This window comes from Nicotiana tabacum, chromosome 8 (assembly GCF_000715075.1).
Source record: "Nicotiana tabacum cultivar K326 chromosome 8, ASM71507v2, whole genome shotgun sequence".
In the NCBI taxonomy this organism is placed as follows: Eukaryota; Viridiplantae; Streptophyta; class Magnoliopsida; order Solanales; family Solanaceae; genus Nicotiana; species Nicotiana tabacum.
Genome location: NC_134087.1, coordinates 97,066,427 through 97,074,264, shown reverse-complemented (window position 1 = coordinate 97,074,264; position 7,838 = coordinate 97,066,427).

Genomic DNA, 7,838 nt, shown 5'->3' with positions numbered 1-7,838 from the left:
GTGGTCGAGCACCTATGAGCGAGCCTAGTTGGTCGAGATACAGAGCCTAGTATGGCCGAGCACCTATGAGTGAGCCTACTACGGCAGAGCAGTTATATATGTATACCGAGCCTTATAGGGCCGGACAACTATTTTACTTACTATGTTGAGAGAATAGAGTCACTATCAGCAGGTGAGCATATCTTCAGATTATCTTTGACCCCCAGTTGCTTTCTGTTATTATATTATCAGTTCAGTTCCAGCTTTCAGTATATTGCCTTACATACTCGGTACATTATTTCGTACTGACGTCCCTTTTCTAGGGGCACTGCATTTATGTGTGCAGGTTCAGACAGACACGCGGGTATACCTCCTCAGTAGGTGTTGCCCGAGTTCAACTTTATCGGTAAGCTCCCCGTCCTTCGGAGTTGCTGGGTATAGAAGTTTTATGTACATCTTATGTATATATGTAGATAGGTTATGGGTAGGTTGGGGCCCTGTTCCGATCATAGTACATCTATCAGTAGAGGCTTGTAGACCTGTCAACTAGTGTAGTATGTTGGGCTCGTAGGCCCTGTATGTATATTTTGTTGGCTTGTCAGTTGTAGTAGTTATGATGGCCTTGCCGGCCAAACTTTATGTTGACATTTAGTCAACGTTAGTCTCTATTCAGTTTTATATCTTGCTTTGCAAATTATCTTGTAATGTGGCACATGTCCAAAGTATGACATTACATGTTTAGAGTCTCTTAGTCGTAAGTAGTACGCAAGGATAGGTGAGGCACTGAGTGCTGGTCTCACACCCAGGCTCGGGGAGTTACAATTGCCATCTTTGGAATTGCACATAAGAAGGAACTATTCCTCTTTGAACTCCCCGAAATCCAGATAACATCATGGATCCTTCCTCCTTTTTTTGATTTCCGAAACTGCCTGACATGATTTGAATTGCTTGCATGGTTGCCTTAAGGGCTGCCTCACTCATAATTTTTCCTGACTTCATGCCATTCTCAACTATTTCACCAATCTTAATCGCCTTAGCAAAAGGTTTACCAATGGAGGCCAACATATAATGGAGGTAATCGGGATCTTGAGCTTGAAGAAAATAGTCAATCATTTTTACCTCTTTCATTGGTGGTTTGATCCTAGCAGCCTTCTCTCTCCACTTGATTGCATATTCTCTGAAGCTTTTTGTTGGTTTCTTCTTTATATTGACGAGAGAGGAGCGATCTGGCACTATATCAATATTGTACTAAAACTATTGGACAAAATCTTGAGCCATGTCATTCCAAATGTGCCAATGAGAGATGTCTTGATCTGTGAACCACTCTGAAGCAATTCCTGTCAAACTTTCCCCAAAATAGGCCATGAGCAATTCTTATTTGCCTCCTCCCCTTAATTGGTTACAATACCTCTTCAAATGGGCCACAGAATCACCATGACCCTCATACTTGTCAAACTTGGGGGTTTTGAAATCGGGTGGCAAATGAACATGGGGGAACATGCATAAATCATTGAATGAAACACTCTTGTGGCCTCCCAAACCCTATATGTTTCTCATGGTTTGTTGCAAGCTCTTCATTTTTCTAGTCATTTCCTCTTGTTCCATATTCTTGTCAGGCTTTTCGATCTCAACTGGGAACATGTTCTGAGGAGTATGCTTGTATGAATCTGGAACCTTGACAGTCAATTCTGGAGAGTAATGTTGGGCATCATGACCATTCAGTTGTGGATCATTGTTGAGCTTTTGAGCGAGAGCCGGTTGAATAACGATGAAAGTAGGGACAATGGGTACAGTTTGTAGGTCATTTCTTAGGGGTAGGGTTAGAGGACGTGGAATGGAGGTATTGGAGTTAGTGGGAAGGTTAATGCTCGGACTGAATCCAGGTTGGTACAATGGGTTACTTGTTATGGAGATGGGCACTTGATTTGCAACTGACACATTATGAAGATTATCCAAAGTCCCTATGGGTAGTGAGGGCGGTGCCTGTCCATTCACTCAGGCTTGGTACGTCTCTGCCAATTGTTGCTTTAACACTCTTACTTCTTCAACCAGTCTCGAACCTTGTTCGACCATTTGTCCATGGACATTATCATTATCTGACTCATTCTCACTGTTGTTTGCCATTCTACCTTTTCCTTTTGATCTCGTATTGTAAGGGTGAGTCATCCGTTTAAACCACAAACTAACCACCTCTATTTAACTTTATCTTTTAAAATGACAAACAACAAACATTTTAGAGTTAGACATTTTGTAGATGTTATTCACACATTGTATGTCATGCACCTAATGCCATTTTCATTTCTAAAATGCACTTGTAAAGCTTCATACTTCATCCCGGCTTATTGATGTATTTCCTCGTGAATTTAACATTTTTTTGTTTCCTCTTTTTTCTCTTTTTTGTGTCAATTTTTTCAGATTAATTATGGCTATGATCGCATCCAATAAGGATTGCATACGTATCATGACGCTGCATGAATCAGGCCACTACCGAGTTCAGGGAAAAGAATTACAATTTTGATAATTTTTTAATATAAAAATAAATTAAAACAAACTAAAATATTTTTCATTCATTTTCAATCAAATTTTCTATATACTTTTTTTGGGTGAGAAAGATAATATTGCATTAAACATAAGTAGAATGACTACAGAGAGGGTGATGTGTATGCATCTGTACTATAGTTGTTTGATAGATGTCTATTACAAATACTACTACTGTCGATGCTATCATAATTAACCATTACAGTGTTGCCATTGGAAGCAGCCATACTTAGATCATTATAATGGATTTCAAAAGTGTTCTGATCCACATTCTCCGGTTGTTCCTGCAGTGTACATGTTATCTTCCTAATACGAGTTTCTCCAGCCTGGTCCCTTTGCAAAAAAGTGCTGACAAAATCCGGTGGTTCTTCAAAAATAAATGATTTATTAGTAGAGGCCATATTGCATCCTGCTTTAGCTAAACCATCAGCCACCTCATTCTCCTCTCTGTAGGTATGTGCAATGGCAGCACTATGCAGTTGGGCCAGGAGGTACCTGCAGTCAGCTAGTATGTTAGTATAAACGATGTTATCATTTTGTAGTATTTTTAGTACCTCTAAAGCATCGATGTTTATTTTCAGTGGAACCAAGTTGTATGTGTTCGCCAATTCCAGTCCATGGAATAGAGCCTTTAGTTCTGCTTGGATGGTGCTTGCATTGTCTAAATTGCCTGCAAACCCTATAATCCAGTGTCCATTTGAGAAACGTATGGCTCCCCCTATACCTGCTTTCTCAGTTAATGTTAAAGCTGCCCCGTCCGTATTTAATTTATAGTAATTTGTTTTAGGGGGTATCCATTTAAGAGGTTGCATTATATAATTTTTTGTTATTGGCATGTTGGCAGCGAAATATGTAAATTACAGTGCATTATTAGTACTTAAGTTAATTGATAGTCGTTGTTGTGTATTATTAAAAATATTATTGTTACAATTAATCCAAATGTGTCATAAGGTTTATGAAATAAAATTTTAGCATTTATACGGTGTGGCATATTGTTGTACTTTGTATTAATGAATTTCATAAGCCAATCTGATGGATGAGAGTGTGTAGGTATATTGTTGGTAAGGTGTGTCATTCCCAAGTCATTCCATATATGTATTATGTTAGGACATTGTAGAAAGATGTGATTGGTAGTTTCTAGATGTATGTGACATATTTGACATTGGTCATCTAATGTTATTCCTATGTGATGTAGGTATTTTTTTGGTAGTATCCTGTCATGCATTATAAGCCAAGAAATATTTTTATTTTGAGTGGTATTGGAATATTCCAAATCCAATTGTAAGGAGTGGTGTGTTCTTGTAAGTTTAACTCCTCTTGTAGTAATTGTGAATACATAGATTTGACAGTAAATTTTCCATTATTCGATAATCCCCAATAGATAGTGTCCACTTTGTTTGTGTAGATAGCTACATTGATCCTATTGAGTTTATTTTTAAGAAAATTTGTAAGATGAAACGTTATTTCTGCCCATTTCCAATTGTTTTGATCTATATAAGTTTTAATATTATGCGTAGTATGATCTAAAGGTATATGACCATGTAGTAAGGATCTAAGTCTTGCATTTGGAGCAATCAATGCCTCCGTCCAGAAGTTTAATTTTGAATTTGTACCTACTTTCCAGTGAATTTCATGTTGGCATTTTTCCCATCCTGAAATAATATTGTGTCAAATATGAGAGGAGTTTTCTATTACACGTTTGTTCTTATATTTCTGAATAAGAGTGTGTGCCCATAATTGTGTAGGCGAATGAAATACCCTTCATGCTAATCCTGCCATTTTTTAAATCCAGTCTCTGTATACCTAGACCTCCTAAATTTTTGGGCATGGTAACTCTTTTCCAATTTACTAAGTGAATCTTTCTTTTTTGTTATGTAGTTCCCCATAGGAAATTGCGCATGTGTTGCTCCATTTTATGAATAATATTTTTAGGGATTGCAATGTATTGCATTATGTAATTTGGTAAAGTACAGAGTGTTGATTTAATGAGGGTAATTCTTCCTTAGAGTGATAGGATGTTTGTTTTCTAGTCTGCACGTCTAGCCTTGAAGTTATCTAATAAAAATTAAAAATCTGACTTCTTATGTCTTTGTTGAAACATGGGGAAACCTAATTATTTTCCAAACTGTTTTCCTTCATGCATACTAAAGCAAGTTAGTATATTTTGTTTTGCTTCAGTGTTACAATTATTTGAGAAAAAGATTCTTGATTTTTGGAAATTAATAGTTTGCCCGGATAATTTGGTAAAAGTATTAACAGTGTCAATTATGGTGTTGAAGCTATTATCATTTACTTTAGACAGAAGGATGATGTCGCCTGCGAAAAAAGATGTGATAGTTGAGGACCATGTTGTGAAACTTGTATGGATTTCCATAATAGGTAATCTACTGACTGAAATATGTTCTTTGAGGGGAGTTCTAAGAACATAATAAAGATGTAAGGAGATAGGGGATCTCCTTGACGGATACCCCTAGATGGTTTAAAGAAGTTAGTACGTGATCCATTTATCAATATAGATATGAAAGACGTTGTAATGCAGGACATGATCAGTGAAATGATCTTATATGGTATATTAAAGTAGTGGAATGTATTTTTTATGAAGGACCATTCAAGTTTATCAAAAGCTTTTTCCAAATCTAATTTGAGCAACATTTGACTCGTTCTTCCTTCTTCTTTTTTTTGAAATGGTTAAGAATTTTCTGTACGATGATTGCATTGTCTGAAGTTTGTTTTCCCTGTTGGAAGCTTGATTGTGTTGGTCCAATTATTTGTTGTAGGAAAGGCTTTAGTCTATTTACAATGATTTTAGTAATTATTTTGTAAATCGTGTTGCAAAGACTTATAGGACGATATTGAGTGATTGCGATGCCATTTTTTACCTTAGAAATTAGGCACAAATAAGTGTTATTAATATCTTCTGGAATTTTACATTGATTGAAAGAATTGTAAGAACAATTAATAATTGAGTGACTCACTTTGTTCCAATATTTTTGGAAGAAATATGGATGGAGTCCATCGGGCCTTGGTGCATTAAAAGGTTGGAAGGAGAATAGTGCTTTTTTTATTTTCCATCAACCTTAATGGGTGTGTCAATTATTATTGATCCGCATATGTTAAAGAATTAATCATTGTCGATTGGTCCTTTCTTTGATTAGAAACTGAGTGTTGTATTTTGAATAGAGTAGTGTAGTATTGATAGATTTGGTCATGAATTTCTATCGGATCATTAGTCCAATTCCCTACAGTATCTTTTAAGGCATTTATACGATTACGTCTACATATCTGTAAGGTTGACATGTGAAAAGATTTGGTGTTAGCATCGCCATCATTTTGCCATTGAATTCTAGGCTTTAATTTCCAAAAATATTCCTCTTGCCTTAGTAGAGCACTGAATTCATGATTTAGTTGTATCTCTAGGCTTTGTATCAAATTGCTAGTAGGATAGTGCATGGATTGTTGAATTCCATTAATCCTAGCTAGGATTATCCTTTTTAACGAAAATGTTTCCAAAAGTGTGCTTATTCCAACAATTTACGTGATGTTGAAAATTATTCATAGCTTCAACTATTGAAGGACAATTTTGCCATGACTGTTGAATTACATTTATGAGTGAAGAGTCTGTTATCCAGATTTTTTCAAATCGACAAATATTATTTCTAGGTATTTTATTTGGTTCAAGTGTGACTAGAAGGGGGTAATGGTCTGAGTATGTACGGGGAAGGTGTTGCACTACTGTTTCAGGAAATATTTGAAGCCAATCATAATATGCTAGGAGTCTGTCCAACCTTTCCAGTATAGTATGTCCATTCCTTCTTTTATTTGTCCATGTATACTTGCTACTCTTAAACCCTAAGTCAACTAGTTTACAATAGTTAATACATTGTGCAAAGGCATCCACCGTTGTATTATTAATGGGGTTTCCACCAAATTTTTTATTTTCTCTAATTACCTCATTAAAATCCCCTCCAACTAAGCATGGACCCTTATATGAGTCATGGACGCATTTTAAGTTTTGCCATAGTATATTACGTAAAGAGGTTGAGTTATTTGCATAAATTGAAGAAAACAACCATTTAGTAGGGTTAGGCCATACCTGGACCATGCAATGCACCTCCTGTGTAGTTATTGTAAGATCTTCCACTGTTACCATATCTATATTCCACAGTAATATTATACCACCTAATATTCCTTGTGCCTCAATTTGTGCCATATGTGAGTAGTTAAAATCATTTTTTAAGATAGTGTGATCATGCACACGTGTTTCCAGTAGTACCACTAAGACAGGTCTATAATTATCCAAAAGTGATCTGAATTGTCTTCTAAATTCTGCATTGTTCGAACCCCTACAATTACATACAATTGAATTCATGATAGGTTGTGGGTTGGTAGGTTCATCTAGCTCAGCAATATCACTCGTTGCTCCCAATGGAGCCTGGGTGTTCTGTTGTCTTGTAGGGTTCTGCCTCAGGGATCGGATTATTACCATGGAATATTTTCATCTTGTTGGTTCTGATTTACCCTGAAGTTTACACTGCATGTTATGAGTTTTGGAGGGCATTTTAGTATGAATTGTTTTGCATACTGCTCCTTTAAGTTGTAGAGATAGAAGCTCTTTAGCCATATGAACTTTGTTCTAGTTTCCCTCATTTCTTCCATAATTTGTTCTAACTCAAGCCTTGTTTGCTCTCCTAGTTCGTTGGGCGATGGAGGTGAAGTTATTGGAGGACTCACGAAAGGTGACATGGGCTCCTAGATGCTCGTTGGATACAGACTCATTTGTGGTAGTGAGAAGGAGTTCATATGTTGGAACCAGGGTACATAGATCATCCCCGTGTGGTGTTGTGGGTAGAATGGGAGAGACCCCATGAGTTTATTGAAGCTGTATAGCGGTGGAAATGTTAGGTAAGCCCATGGTGACTGTGTCGATGATGAGGGCCTTGTGTGTTCCAACATTAGTGGTGTATAGATGTTGGACCACTATGACTGAGTCACTGCCTCCATCCCTAGTCTCATCCTTTCTGTGACAATCTCCGCAAGGTGAGTTGGGTTCTGGACTAGTAAAATTATCTCCTGATTGTTTAGTTCCATTGTAAAGATTAGAGAGTATCCCTGTAACCCCATTTCTAACCACAATTGGAGTGGATATTCCAGTGGTGGTATTTGTGAAGTGTATATCAGCAGAGTTGTTGGTTGTGGGTGAGGTGGGCCTCCCATGATCAAGCGTGGGAAGTGAAAGTGTTGGTGGTTGATCTGCTGGTTTTCTCCGAAGGTTGTGTACCAAGGTCTTTACATTGTGGATAGTTGTATTTGGTGGTGTTATA